The 15,910-nt window shown below is 42.3% G+C and overlaps 1 long non-coding RNA gene across 1 annotated transcript in view; it reads right to left on the bottom strand.

The window, feature by feature from the left end:
* Positions 1-13,650, bottom strand: part of LOC148131635 (uncharacterized) — a 65,655-nt gene extending 52,005 nt beyond the window's left edge. The window contains exon 1 of the long non-coding RNA XR_015747119.1: positions 13,559-13,650. This is a non-coding gene — a long non-coding RNA (uncharacterized LOC148131635). The remainder of the gene's footprint in view (positions 1-13,558) is intronic.
* Between the last annotated feature and the right edge of the window lie 2,260 nt (positions 13,651-15,910).

Raw genomic sequence — 15,910 nt, 5'->3', positions numbered from 1 at the left:
TATATAAAGTACACACAGCTAAAAAGAATTTAAAAACTGAAATACATTGCGCAGAAATGGAAGGAATTCAATATTTCTGTTTACTTAATACTTTTATCCCTTTTTATAGATATCTAAAACCTATAAAAGAGGATAAAAGTATTAAGTAAAAATAAATATTGAATTCCTTTCATTTCATTGCCATGTTTTTTCTCCTTTTCTAGTTTTAATGCGATGTTAAACTTGCAAGGCACTAACACTTACTGCTATGGAACCTGGTTTCACCCAGTCTATATGTGTACTTTTGGTTTTTCTTGCCTAAGTGTAGGACTTTACTTTTCTCTACGCTGAATTTCATTTTGTTAGATGTGGCCCAGTGTCCTAGTCTGTACTGGTAGGTGATGGTGGGTGATGATAACTGTAGTGTATTTAAACAGTAACTTCAACTGCAGTTGAACCGCATAATAACAAACATGCCTCCTGCACTGGGCGTCATTGCATCACTCACGGCCACTTATGTCACCCAACCTGACAAAAATTGTATGCCCTCCCCTTCCAAGCAAAGGCTGAGATTCAGAGCATGTAACCTAATCCCAGAATAGATAGAAAGAACTAAAGACAAATCCTTTTCCCATTTACGTCTTTCTTCAATGCTCTTTCTCTTTCCTTAGTCTCAAATATTAGTTTTGGTAGGGTCGATCCATCATGAATTTTGCATTCTTTTGTCCTGGAGTCTATATTAAAGAGAAAATAGATAGTACAGAACAGAACAGAACAGAACAGAATAGAATAGAATTCTTTATTGGCCAAGTGTGATTGGACACACAAGGAATTTGTCTTGGTGCAAATGCTCTCAGTGTACATACAAGAAAAGATACATTCATCAAGAGTCAAGAATCATAAGGTACAACACTTAATAATAGTCATAGGGTACAATTAGCAATCAAATCATACTAGGAAACAGTCCATATAAATTGTAAGGATGCAAGCAACAAGGTTACAATCATACGGTTGAGGGTAGGAGTTGAAACAGTCTGTGTCTGGGATGTGAGGGGTCTGTAAATATTTTCACAGAAAAACTGCAAGCTTATTGATATGAATGATATATGTAACAAAAAGCAATGGATGGAAACTCATCAAGGAGAGAAGCAACCTAGAATTAAGGAGAAATTTCCTGACAGTTAGAACAATAAATCAGTGGAACAACTTGTCTCCAGAAGTTGTGAATGCTCCAACACTAGGAGTTTTTAAGGAGAGATTGGACAACCACTTGTCTGAAGTGGTGTAGGGTTTCCTGCCTAAGCAGCGGGTTGGACTTGAAGACCTCCAAGGTCCCTTCCAACTCTTGTTATTTTAATAATTCTGGCAATAGGGAATTGCCTGAATCCTGGGAGTTGAGTCAGGTCACCCCCTCCTGCTGAGACAGAGAAACCAGACTTTGAAGACAGTTTCACATTTTCCAAACTCCCATGTCCACTTCTCGTCCAGCGCAGATGGTTACAAAACACAGCTGGTGAAGCTATGAAGAAATGTTTAATGGATTGATTAGTAAGATTAATAAGATGAAGGGGCACATTGTAAAAGGAGAGAACAGTTGCATTACTGACTTGTTTATGCTGGGCATCAAGTTATCTCCCCACCCCGAGAGGGTCAGGAAGATCTTAGATTTATGGATTTTTAATAAAGACAAAGAGTTCTCTTATGAAAAAGGATGAATATATAAGTGTCTGAGACAAGGCTCCCAGGATTTAAATGAGGGGAAAAAAAAAAGAGAGATACAGTTCCACTGATCTCATCTTTATCAAATAGGAATGAATTGATAGGCACGTGTTCCTCTTCTCTTGCATTATCTTCACCCCCCCAAAAAATGTTTTCCCCACCAAATGCTGTTCTCTTGAGGCTGGTAATTCTGGTAATTGGTAAACTGGTACAGGTAGTCCTCAACTTACAACAGTTCATTTAGTGACCGTACAATTTTTATGACGGCACTGGAAAAAAAAGTGACTTATGACCGTCATTCACACGTTACATGATCAAAATTCAGATGCTTAGAAACTGACTCATATTGACGATGGTTGCACTGACCCAGGGGGGTCGTGTGGTCCCCTTTTTGGATCGAGTGAGATGTTGTGGAGCAGTATGGAGATGACGTTGAAGAAGATATTCAACAACCGCTGTGAAGGAACCACTCTGGAAGTCTACTTAATTGTTATCAAGTATTATACCAGAATGTGGGAAGCCTGAGAGATTGTTTCTCTCTCATTCTTACATCCAAGAGCAGGGGTGTCAAACTCAATTTCATTGAGGGCTGCATCAGGGCTGTGTTGACTTTGAGGGGAAGGGTGGGCGTGGCCAACTGGGTGGATGTGGCTGATTGGGTGGGCGTGGCCAGCTTGAGGCCACTCCCCAAACTGCTGGCATGTTTCCTCTTCGCACTGAGTAGACCGGGCCGAAGCCACACTGGCCTGATGTTTCCTCTTTGCATTGAGTAGACCAGGCCGAAGCCACACTGGCCTGATGTTTCCTCTTTGCATTGAGTAGACTGGGCCGAAGCCACACTGGCCTGATGTTTCCTCTTTGCATTGAGTAGACCGGCCGAAGCCACACTGGCCTGATGTTTCCTCTTTGCATTGAGTAGACCGGGCCGAAGCCACACTGGCCTGATGTTTCCTCTTTGCATTGAGTAGACCAGGCCGAAGCCACACTGGCCTGATGTTTCCTCTTTGCATTGAGTAGACCAGGCCGAAGCCACACTGGCCTGATGTTTCCTCTTTGCATTGAGTAGACCGGCCGAAGCCACACTGGCCTGATGTTTCCTCTTTGCATTGAGTAGACCGGGCCGAAGCCACACTGGCCTGATGTTTCCTCTTTGCATTGAGTAGACCGGGCCGAAGCCACACTGGCCTGATGTTTCCTCTTTGCATTGAGTAGACCGGGCCGAAGCCACACTGGCCTGATGTTTCCTCTTTGCATTGAGTAGACCAGGCCGAAGCCACACTGGCCTGATGTTTCCTCTTTGCATTGAGTAGACCAGGCCGAAGCCACACTGGCCTGATGTTTCCTCTTTGCATTGAGTAGACCAGGCCGAAGCCACACTGGCCTGATGTTTCCTCTTTGCATTGAGTAGACCGGGCGAAGCCACACTGGCCTGATGTTTCCTCTTTGCATTGAGTAGACCGGGCCGAAGCCACACTGGCCTGATGTTTCCTCTTTGCATTGAGTAGACCGGGCCAAAACCACACTGGCCTGATGTTTCCTCTTTGCATTGAGTAGACCGGGCCGAAGCCACACTGGCCTGATGTTTCCTCTTTGCATTGAGTAGACCGGGCCGAAGCCACACTGGCCTGATGTTTCCTCTTTGCATTGAGTAGACCGGGCCGAAGCCACACAGCTGGCCCCTTACATTTTCTAGGATAGCCCCGTGGGCCGGATCCAACCACATCATGAGCTGCATCCTGCTCACGGGCCTTTTTGTTTGACACCCCTGCCCAAGAGCATCACATATGAAAGCAAATATACATGCCCTGAGGTAATGTTGCAGGATCTAATCTGGATTGGTCCCTGGGACTAGAGGCTCTGTCTTCCAAGCTTTGGGACTCATTCACATTCTGGTATAGAGAAGTTCCTTGAGAATGGGTTATGGGATGACCCGGGGAGTGGCACCAAGGCAACACAGTCAGATAATCAGTAGGAGTCCCTGTATTAGCTCCAACTTTGCCCCCAATGTCCTGGTTACCTTCTGGGCTGGAGAAAAGCTTTCCCAGGAACAGCCTTTGGCTGCAGAAAATCAAGTCCAAAACATGGTCAACAAAAACTGTAACTATAAGTCCAATCAAGGCAAAATGAGGTAATTAGTCCAGCAGGGCAGGAGCAAGAATTCCAGATGTGAAGGCACGGCAATAACTCAACATGGTTGGGACACAGATAACCAAAGTCAACACAAGATCAACTGAAGAGGTCTTCCTCTGAACTCCTTCTCCCTTGTTCTACCTCTTCCCTGCTCTGCCCAACTAGACTTTGCCCTTCCCCAGTTTCCTGCACAGCCAATGGAGCCACGCTCCCACTCCTGTCAGCTGTTCGTCTTCCTCCTCGGGTTCAGACTCCCGACAGGGGCATGATAGGGCTCTATCACGAGTCCAAATGCTTGGAAGACTAAACCTCTGGTCCTGGTGACTGACCCAGATTGTATCTTGCACCGAGAGCATCAAAGTGGAGCGACTTTGAGGTCTCCTCGGTTCTTCCTTCCAGAGCTAAGCTGGGGTTTATCTAAAAGCAGCCTGAGTGTCTTCTTCAAGAACATCTCTATACTCCTTCTCAGAAAGATTGGAAAGGGGGGAGGGTGAAATTAGACTGGAATGGGCAGATTTTGTGTGTGTGTGTGTGTGTGTATGTTTGTGTGCCCTTCTCAACTCTTGAGAGTGCCACTGTACAATGGTATGGTACAAGAGGCCACAGCATTGTATGGCCTTCCGGCTGGGAAATCAGGGAGGTGAATCCCAAGACAACCGGAGAACAGGTGGATTGTGCCATTACATAAAGCTGTCATGTGGCCACTTTTAGAACAGCTTGTGCAGTTTCCCCGTCTCCAGAATGACATCATAAACCCATGAGAGGTCAATGAAAAGCAGGAACAGGCCATCACCGAAATGAGAGAGCTTCTTGATGATGAGTCAAGGAGTTGTAGCTTTTTGTAGCTTGGCGTGACTTTTTAAATATATATTTATATCAATAAAGACAGAGAATGGAGTAAGGCGCGTGATAGATGTTTTCTAAATTACGAACAAGGAGGAAGGTTGTTTTTCTCCTCTTGATAATCTTGGAACCGGGTGTCACCAGCCGAGAAAATGCTTGTGGGAGGCACGGTGAACTGATGGAAGTAATTACTGACTGTGACTATGACTCGAGCTGATGTCTTAAAAGAATGCATGAGTCAACTTCATTTAGGATGGAGTGACTGCTTTGATCAACCACATCCGAAAAGGGCATTGGGCCTCTGTGGACCAAGCAGGAACGAGGCAGAAGATAAACATTAGGAATATGTGAATTGGAGCCATCAAAAGAGAGAACTGCAGTGGACTGGAATTGCAGTGTGTGTGTGTGTGTGTGTGTGTGTGTTTGCTCACAATCTGGACGAGGCAAGGGTGTGAAGGAGAAATTAACTGGTTCCCCCCTGTGTCATTTTGCTCCACTACCCATACCCCCAAAGCTGCTATTTCCCCCCCCCCAAAAAAACCAATTTTTGCATACAAGTAGCGTCCACCTTCACAACCATTTGTTTAGTGATGGTTTGAAATTGCAACAAGTGCTGAAAAAAGTGACTTGCAACGGATCCTCGCCCTTGTGGTTTATTGGAGCACCCTCACGATCAAATTTCAGGCACTTAGCAACTGGCAGATATTTATGAGGTCCGTTGGGGGAAGCCAGATTCATTTAAAAACTATGCGCAGTGATTCACTTCAGAACCATAACCAATAAAGGTTGTAACATTGGGAGGGACTCATTGAGCAACACCCTTGCAAATGGAAATTCTGGTTTTGATCGTAGTTGTAAGTAGAGGACTACTATATAATTAAAAAAACAAAACAAAATGGGATCCCGTCACTATAAGGTAAAATGGTCTGAAGAAACCTGGAATTGGAATAAGTTCTGGAGAACACCCAGTTTAGAGGATCACAATCAGCAATTGCAGGCTAGTTGGCTCTCCCAAGCTCTGGGTGTACCCCAGTAGTGGGATTCAAAATGTTTTACTATTAGTTCTGTGGGCGTGGCTTGGTGGGCATGGTGTGGCTTGGTGGGCGTGGCTTGGTGTGAGTGGCAGGGGAAAGATATACTGTAAAATCCCCATTCCCTCCCCACCCCACTAACCGTTTTCCTCTGCAGGGCAACAAAAGAAAACCCAGCCAATCAGCTGGGACTCAGGAGGCAGAGAATAGATGAGGGCGGGGCCAGTCAGAGGTGATTTTTACCTCCAAACTACTCAAAATTTCCACTACCGGTTCTCCAGAACTGGTCAGAACCTGCTGAATACCACCACTGGTGTACCCCCCCCCTGGACAATTCATTTATGAAGAGACCGTGATATAAGAGGTAATTCTGTTTATTAAGATCTGCTTAGACTCACCTCTGAGACCTGGAATAAAAAAGATGTATAAAACCCCAAAGAAAATTTTACTCTGTAGACAACCTTTCCCCCCCCACCTTGGTGTCTTTAAGGCAGGTGGACTTCAACTCCCAGAATTCTAAGAACTGAGGTCGACCTGTATTGAAGCCACCAAGATTGAACACCGTAGAGAATGATGCATTTCCAGTTCCAGGGCAAAGTGTATTTCCTCTAAATCAGTGTTTCTTAAAATTTTTTGCTTTCAGGATTGCTTTCCATTTTTATAAATGACAGAAGAGTCCCAAATAATTTTTATTTGTATGCGGGTTGTATTTATTGATGAAATGTGTTTGAATATGAAACCAACAGCCCATATTTATTGATATTTACCATCTTGACAATGAAAATTGATGCATTTGTGGAATATTTATGTTATTTCATCATATAAAAACATCAACATTGAAACGTAAATTTTGAGTGCTTATTTTTATTAAAGTTTACAGGAGCAGAGCTGAAAACCTAATGCTATTAACTAAATATAAAAAAAGAAAAATGAGGAGAGAAAAAATAGAAAAGATAGAAAAAATATAGTAAAAAAAGGAAAGAGATATGTACAGAAATGACTTCCTTTTTCATCAAGTCCAAGTCCAAATAATTTCATTAACATCACTTTCTCTGATATTATAGCAAAAGATCTCTTCTTCCCATATCTTATCTCTTACCTATAAGCAAATTTTTAAAGCCTCATCATTCAGTCCTAATTAACAAACATCCATTGGAAGTTACCAGAAATAACAGCACATATATTTTAACCATAATCAAACAAATCAACTTTATATTCATTTCCTTTCTTTTTAATGCAGTAATTTATCACTTTCTCTGAAAGTACAACCAGACTCCTTTATCCCATATTCTTGTCTTTAAATTGACTGTTTCCTAGTATGATTTGATTGCTTATTGTACCTTATGACTATCATTAAGTGATGTAGCTTATGATTCTTGACTCTTGACGAATGTATCTTTTCTTTTATGTATACTGAGAGTATTTGCACCAAGACAAATTCCTTGTGTGTCCAATCATACGGCCAATAAAGAATTCTATTCTATTCTATTCTATTCTATTCTATTCTATTCTATTCTATTCTATTCAAATCTTTAAATCTCATCATTCAGTCCTGATCAATAAAAATTCACTTAGAGTTACCAGCAACAACATATTCCTTGAAGTTTAGCATTCAGACAAATCAGTCATCAACAGACTCACAGAGATAAACCACATTTACACACCATTCAAAAGAGATCATAAAAAAGCTAAGGAAAAAATAAGACCGGAACACACTGCCTCAGGCAGCCTACACCCAGATAAGCAGGGATTAACACCAGACAACCAATCAAGCAGAAAACAATAACCTAATCAAGGAACCACCAAAGAGAGAACTATACCCGCTATTACTGGCAGGCAAGCTAATGTATATAAACAGGGAACATTCACTAGCACTGAAGATGTGATATAGTCTGGTAATGTAACAATTGCAAACAAACAATCACGCTCAAGAGCATCAAGAGCTCCACAGTTCAACCCTGGATATTTTCTTCTATGGGATCCTGAGCGTTTCTGTCCTGTTACTTTTGCAGAAGGCATTTCAAGCAGATGGGAATAAAAATTCGTTAACTTGGGGAAAACAGTAGCATTTTATGACGATCTATCAAAGCCACGTTTTCAAAGCCAATTTTTAGAGGCGTGTTGGAAGCGCGTTATTTAAAATAAATAAATAAAAATCACATGTTGGCCAGTGGCTTTGAAACTGTGGGATGTTTTCATTTGGCTTGTCCGTCAACAATTTGGGTTCTTGGGTGGCGGAGAAGAAAAGAAAGAAAACAGGCCGGATATGATATTAAAGCAGAAATGAGAAAAATATGGTCGTTCAAGATGGGAGGACAGTTATTTCAGAAGCTCAGTTGAGTGATGAAAGCCATCTTTTGCTTTTCATCTTAAAAGGAAAAATAATTATTCATGGTAGCAACTTATCCTGCAGTCAGCAGTTGACCAATAGGCTCTAGGGTTAATTGAGACACGATGCTGTGGAAGACAAGTGGAACATTCTCCCAAGATGTTGGACTTCATTTTGACACAGCTGCAAGAAGACTTGCGGGAATGACGAGATATATTTATTCTTAGCGCATATGTGTATAAAATAAAGAGTTGGAAGGGACCTTGGAGATCTTCTAGTCCACCCGCTCTGATCAAGCAGGAGACCTTTATCATTTCAGATAAACGGTTGTTCTCTTCTCTTCTTAACAACTTCCAGTGTTGGAGCATTCACAACTTCTGGAGACAAGCTACTCCACTGATGAATTGCCAGGCAATGTCTCCTCAGTTCTAGGTTGCTTCTCTCCTTGATTAGTTTCCATCCATTGCTTCTTGTCCTACAGCTTGACTCTCTCTTCTTTGTGACAATCCCTGAGATATTGGAAGCCTGCTATCATGTCTCCCCTGGTCCTTCTTTTCATTAAACTAGACACACTCTATTCCTGCAACTGTTCTTCATAGGCTTTAGCCTCCAGGTGAAATTACAGTTATAAGTTGTTGTTGTTGTAAGTCGAGGCATCATGTGATCCTGATCTAATTTCTCAGCATTTTTGCAGCGGTGGTTAAGTGAGCAATGCAGTTATTAAGTGAATTCAATTCACCCATTGCATATTTGTTCCCACTAAGTGATTGATTCAGAGTTGATATTCTACCGGTTCGGCCTGGTTTGGCCGATCCGGTAGCTCCGAGGATTTTCTGTGAGTGAACCGATTTTCTCCTACGATCAGGTGCTGGGCCCGCCCGCCCACCCAGCTCCATTCTGACCTTTATTTCCTGGTTTTGAAGCGCAGCTGCTTCGCGCGGCACAGCGGATTTATTTGTTTATTTATTTATATTTATTTATTTAATTTATATTGCCACCTATTCACCCATGGTGACTCGAGGCGGCTTACACAATGTAAAACCACATTTAAAACAAAAAATAAAAAATAAGAACAATAAAAACTAACAAAAAGAATCAAATAAATTAGTAAAGGACAATGGAACAAAATTTGGGAAAACAAAAAACAAAACAAAAAAACAAAAAAAGAACAACTCCCATCCCCCACCCCGACAACAGCAGATCACACTAACCATTTGATGGGCTCCATCCCTCTCTGGGTTCTCCAGGACTGCTGGCAAAATCAGGTCTTCAGTGCCTTTTGGGAGAGTATTAGTGAGGGGGCCATTCTAATCTCTGGGGCAGGGGTCGCCAACCTTTTGGACCTCAGGGACCACCAAACTCATAATTTTAAATCCCAGGGACCACCAACCGGTTCTGTGGTCTAATTTGTGGGAGTGGCTTGGTGGTCATGTGACTGGCCGGGCATGGCTTGTATGTAAATATTATAAATATTTATAGAAATATTGAATTTTTTTATTAAAAAAAGCAACTTTTACCCAAAATCAGGCAAAGCAGGCAGGCAGATTGAGTTGCTCACAGAATCACAGATTCATTCAGAGATCTATCTATCTGCCATTGGCTAGCTGAGTCTGTCACATAAAATTTGCTTGCAAGCAAACTCACAAATTTAACTCACAACACACCATGTATGTAAATATTGAATTCCCGTGGGCCATGTGTGTTGCGCAACCTTGTGTTCCTGCGCAGCCCAGATTAATTGCTTTGGGGGGTGCTCTAGGGGTGACATTTCTCTGCAGGCCAGCAAAATTTTCTCGCGAACCACCAGTGGGCCACGGCCCACCAGTTGGCAAACGCTGCTCTGGAGGAATAATGTTCCAGAGAGACGGAGCCACCACAGAGAAGGCCCTTCTTCTGGGTCCCACTCAGGGGTGGGACCCGCAACATTCTCTGCCTCCTCGCTCTAATGGGTCGGGTAGATGTGACTGGCAAGAGATGTTTCCCCAGATAACTCGGATTGCTGTGCCTCAGTTGTTGAAGACACAGGGAGAGTGCAGGATTGCAGGAGAAGGTTAGTAGCAAACCCTGTGCACGCAAAGCACACCCACCAAGCTATGCCCACAGAACCGGTGGTAAAATTTTTTGAATCCCATCACTGGATTGGTTGTTAAATCAAGGATTACTGGTTTATCTGCACAAGTGAGTCTACAAGTAGTCCTTGACTTATGACCATAATGGAGCCCATCCATCAGGGTCATAAGTCATGTCAGTCATAAAGTGGATCATCCACACGATCAATCCAATTTTACACCTTTTTCTGCAGCAGTCAGAAAGCGAACCCCATGATCGTTAAATGAATGCCACGTTTATTAAGCAAGGCAATAGTCAACCATTGTCTAGTTTTGCCAAAAATGGAAAATAAATACTGGTCTTGGGCAAAACCCAGGCTCATGTCATCGTCTTTTGTGACCTTCTTACAAGCAACTGTTGGAAGAAATATCCTTCTGGGTTCAGTTCCAAGAGGGGGAAAAGACACTGGATTCATGGAAGTTGCTTGGAAAGAAGGTTTATTGATGAACAGGATCACATGCCTTGGAGATCTTGGGTGAAAAAAAGGGCAGAAATCGTGAGAGCGTGGCACAAAGACAACACTCAGATAATCAATAAAAATCCCTTTATTAGCTCCAACTTTGCCCCCAATATCCAGGTTACCTTCTGGCTGGAGAAAAACTCTCCCAGGGACAGCCTTTGACTGCAGAGTATTAAGTCCAAAACATGGTCAACACAAACTGTAATTATAAATCCAATCAAGCCAGACTGAGGTAATTAGTTTGGCAGGGCAGGAGCAAGAATTCCAGACGTGAAGGCATGGCAAAACTCACATGGTTGGGAAGACCCCAGGAACACAGATAAGCGAAGACAACACAGAATAAAGTCACATTTGCTCCCAGCAGCTGCCGCAGTCAGCATTCAGTTCTTTTAAACTTTCATTCCCAGATGTGGCTAATGAAAGGAATCAAGGCCCTTACCTCTCCCGTAAGCCACAACCCACGTTGCTCTCTTCTCTGTTCCTCTCTGCATGCCCTAGAATGAAGAGGAGGTGGGCCTTAGTCTTCCTCTGAACTATCTCTCCCTTGTTCTACCTCTTCCCTGCTCTGCCCAGCCAGACTTTGCCCTTTTCCAGCCTCCTCCACAGCCAACGGAGTCACAGTACAGCTGTTCATCTTCCTCCTCAGATACAGACTCTGACAGGGGCACGACACATTTGAATGTTGATCACGTGACCATGGGGATGCTGCAAACAGTCAAAGGAGTGAAAAATGGTCATAAGTCACTTTTTTCAGGGCTGTTATAACTTTGAACGCTCACTAAATGAACTGTTGTAAGCCGAGGGCTACTTGTAGTTGCTGACAGTGCCAAAAATTAAGTTTCTCCATAGTGGTAAACAAAGAAAGGAGCCATTTCTGTTGGCAGCCATTTTGAAGTTTTCCCCATCTTGGAAGAAAACACCTCCAGCTCATGCTTGCTTCAAAAAAAAATCTGAACGGAATGGATAGTCCTTTTCCAGCAAAGACGTTTGCCAGCCCCACCTCCTTCAAAGAAGTAATACAAAAACAAGCTAGCTGTTTTTCTCTTTTAGGCGGGGGTCAATTTGATTTGATTGTTATGGAAACCAACAGACGACAGATTTATGTGCACAAAACTCGTTCTACCTCCTGAATGATCGACAAGCTGGAACGGATTCAGAGGAACTGCTGTGAAAATGGAAAAACAGTCTTGTTCAAAAAAAAAAAAGGGGGGGGTGGTAGAATAAATCATTAAGTTCAACAGAGGAAAAATTGACATGAGAGATGATCCTAGAATCAGAGAGTTGGAAAGGCAATCGAGGCCATCAAATCCAATTGACCAATTGGCCATCAAGTCCAACCCGACATTCAGTGGAGGAATCAGAGCAAAAGCATCCCAGACAGATCGGTGTCCAGCTATGGTTTGAATGCCTCCAATCAAGAGGCCTGTCATCTCTCTAGAAAATTGGCTCTATTGTTAAAAGTGTCCTAGCATTCACTTGGAATCCGTCTTCCTGCAAATCTGGATGATTGTTCCCGGGGTTTTGTCCTCTGAGATAATCAGAGAAAGGCATGGTTTTCTTCTCTGTGATACCCCTTCTGAAATTTGAAGGATATTGTCTTAGGTCCTTAGTCTTGTTATGGTTAACAATATCCAGTTTCCTACATCACTCCTCCCTGGACTTCATCTCCAGTCTCCAACAATCTTTATTGCCTTTTCCTGAACCCATTCCAGTTTGACTCAATCCTACTTTAAATATGGCCTTTCGAATGGAGCACAATACTCAGGCCGCGGTCTGTAGTGCAGGGGGTCTCCAAACTTGGCAACTTTTAAGCAGAGGTGGGATTCAACCGGTGTTACTACCAGTTCGGTACTTACGTTTGAAAAACGTCTTTTTTTACTGATTTTTCAACCTCAGCTGTGCCGCACAAAGCAGCTGAGGTAGAAAAAGCAGGAAATAAAGGTCAGGTAAGAGCCCAGGCGGGTGGGTGGGCCAAACAGCAGCAGAAACAGAACTGGTTCTGTGTCGGTTGCTCTTCAGAGCTACCGGTTCTACAGAGCCGGGCAGAACCAGTAGCATCCCACCCCTGCTTTTAAGATTTGTGGACCTCAACTCCCAGAATTCCTCATACTTGCTGAGGAATTCTGGGAGTTGAAGTCCACAAGTCTTAAAGTTGTTAAGTTTGGAGAACTTTGGTCTAGTATAGAAGAATGGGAAGGTTTATTTTATTTATATCCTCCCTTTTATCATTTTTGCAAACAACTCAAGGTGGCATACCTAATATCCCTGCTCCTCCTATTTTCTCAACAATAACAAAAACAACTGTATGAGGTAAGTTGGGCTGAAAGAGTTGAGTAGCCCAAAGTCACCCAGCCAGTTTTCACGGTTAAAACAGAATTAAAGCTCATAGTCTTCTGGTTTCTATCTTGCTGCCTCAACCACTAGACAAAAAGTGCCTCTTGTTCCTTCTCATAATTTGAAAACTATGCTCTTGTTGCCTTCTTCACGTCTATTTATTTCTTAATTTTGCAACCTATTTTCCTCCCAGGAGTTCCAGGCAACACCCACAATGCTCCCCTCAAGACTATGAAGTACATTAGGCAGGGAGAAAGAACAACTGACCCAAAGGTCTATGGAGATTCTCAGTCATCCAGGTCATGGTTGTCTCAAAGATGCTTTTCCAAGAGGCAACTGGACTTTCTGGTTTTCCTTTGAAGATGTTTCGCTTCTCATCCAATGAAGCTTCTTTAGCTCTGACTGGAATGGAAGGATTTATACTCCTTGCAGACATCTGGTCATTTGCATCCTTTTAGAGGGTCTTGGAGGCCACCTGGAGGTTTATCAGTGGTTTATCAAATGGGTGTGGAGCCTTTTTGGAACTGTTGACTGTGTTGTAGACTGGAAATATGACACCAAGCTCCAAGGAAGCTCCGCACCCATTTGCACCACTCAGATAAACCTCCAGGTGGCCTCAAGGACTCTCTAAAAGAATGCAAATGACCAGCTATCTGCAAGGAGTATAAATCCTTCCATTCCCCACCCTCTAGTCAGAGCTGAAGAAGCTTCTTGGATGAGAAGCGAAACGCCTTCAAAGAAAAACCAGAAAGTCCAGTTGCCTCTTGAAAAAAAAGCACCTTTGAGACAACTGACCCAAAGCCACCAAAGGAGGCCGTGGATGGACTTCAACTTGGATCTCGCACGTGCCAGTCCAATAACTCAGTTGTGGTTATCATACAGAAACTAATTGGTTTATTACTGCCGTGCAAGAGACAACTATACACCATAGACTTGTATTACAGGAGGGGCCATTTTAGCTTTAGGATAAATACCTTGATGTTGACAACAGTCTCATAGCAGAGCCAATCACTCAGAGAGGTGATCATTCAGGCAAACAGATTGGAGATCCTTTTCTTGGAGATCTTCCAGCACTGAGCAAGAAGATCCTTCCAGTTAAGGATTCTATGATTCCCAGAGGGAATTGGCACAAGTAATGAAGAATGGTCAGCTAACAAGATTTGGACTTCTGCATCCCTGACAAACATGTTTCAATCTTGTCTTAACAGCTCAATTGCCAGGAGAGAAGACACAAAGTTCCATTCTTGACCTACAGCTGAACCATATGGCTCCTAAGAATCCAGCAATTCTCCCTTAAAACCGATCCAGATGCTTTCAAGCCAATGAACCATGAGATATGCTTGTTAAAAAAAAAAAAAACACAGAAAGGCTTTCCAAGTTATCAGCTAATCTAATCAAAAGGGAGGCTGGCTTGTCTTTTCCTCCTTGGTTGATTAGTTGGGAATTGTTTTGCCCATTTATGGCTTCCTTAAGTCTTGTTTTTAAAGTCCAGATAGAAAACATTACACAGGTTAAAAACATAACCTTAAAACAAGGGCAAAGACTGTTGTTCTTTGTGGCAATTAAGCAACTATTGGTGAAACTACAGGTAGTCCTTGACTTAAAACCATAATTGACCCCAGCATTTCTGATGCTAAATGAGACCTTTGTTAAATGACTTTTGCCCCCATTTTATGACCTTTCTTGCCACAGTTGTTAAGTGAATCTGGTTCCCCGATTGAGTTTGCTTGTCAAAAGGTCGCAAAAGGGGAATTGCATAACACTGAGATGCTGCAACCGTCATAAATATGAGTCAGTTGCCAAGTAGCTGAACTTTGATCATGTGACCATGAGGATGCTACAATGGGAGGCAAGTGTGAAAACCCTTCATAAGTCACTTTTTTCAGTGCTGTTGTAACTTTGGAAGGTCCCTGAATGAACTGTTATAAGTTGAGAACTACCTATAAATAGAGATAGATAGATAGATGATAGATAATGGATGGATGGATCTATCTATCTATCTATCTATCTATCTATCTATCTATCTATCTATCTATCTATCTATCTATCTATCTATCCATCCATCCATCCCACCCACCTACCTACATTGATACATAGTCACTCCTTATTCCCCTGTCGGAATCTGATTCGGAGGGTCTGCACCAGAGGTGGTATTCAGCAGGTTCTGACCAGTTCTGGAGAACCGGTAGTGGAAATTTTGGGTAATTCAGAGAACCAGCAAAGATAATCTCTGACTGGAGATTTTACAGTTTCTTCCCCCTGTCATACCCCTGAGCCATGCCCACAGAACTGGTAGTAAAAAAATTGGAATCCTACCACTGGTCTGCACTACTATTACTATTAATCTTCTCATCACTCCTTATCACCCATCCCACTTGTGACTGTATGACTGTAATTTTGTCGCTTGTATCCTTACGATCTATATTGACTTTTTCCTAATATGATTTGATTGCTTATTGTACCCTATGACTATCATTAAGTGTTGTACCTTATGATTCTTGACTCTTGACGAATGTATATTTTATGTACACTGAGAGTATTTGCACCAAGACAAATTCCTTGTGTGTCCAGCCACACTTGGCCAATAAAGAATTCTATTCTATTCTATTCTATTCTATTCTATTCTATTCTATTCTATTCTATTCTATTCTATTCTATTCTATTCCATTCCATTCCATTCTATCTATATATTGAAAAGCAAGGAAAATATCTCCCTTCTTTTAGAAACGTTCTTTACAAGCAAATTTAATCCTTAGATGAATTAACTGCTAAACTGATACTTGTAGGATTAATGATGTAAGGTTGTTTTAATTGGCTTGCAATCTTAAATAAAGCCATTTGTGATGTAGGGATGTATGTTGTCAAGGTTACCTGATGGAATATCTTGATATGTATACATGCCTTTAATTGTGAAAAGTAGGTAGCTTGGAAATGTAATAAACGAAGAAAAAAATTGGAAATTAAATAAATGGCAAT

Source organism: Notechis scutatus, chromosome 2 (assembly GCF_049901735.1).
Source record: "Notechis scutatus isolate UNSWTSFEM ecotype Mainland chromosome 2, rNotScu1.2, whole genome shotgun sequence".
Lineage (NCBI taxonomy): Eukaryota > Metazoa > Chordata > Lepidosauria > Squamata > Elapidae > Notechis > Notechis scutatus.
Note: the sequence above shows the minus strand (reverse complement) of the source record. Positions and strands in the feature narration are given on the sequence as shown.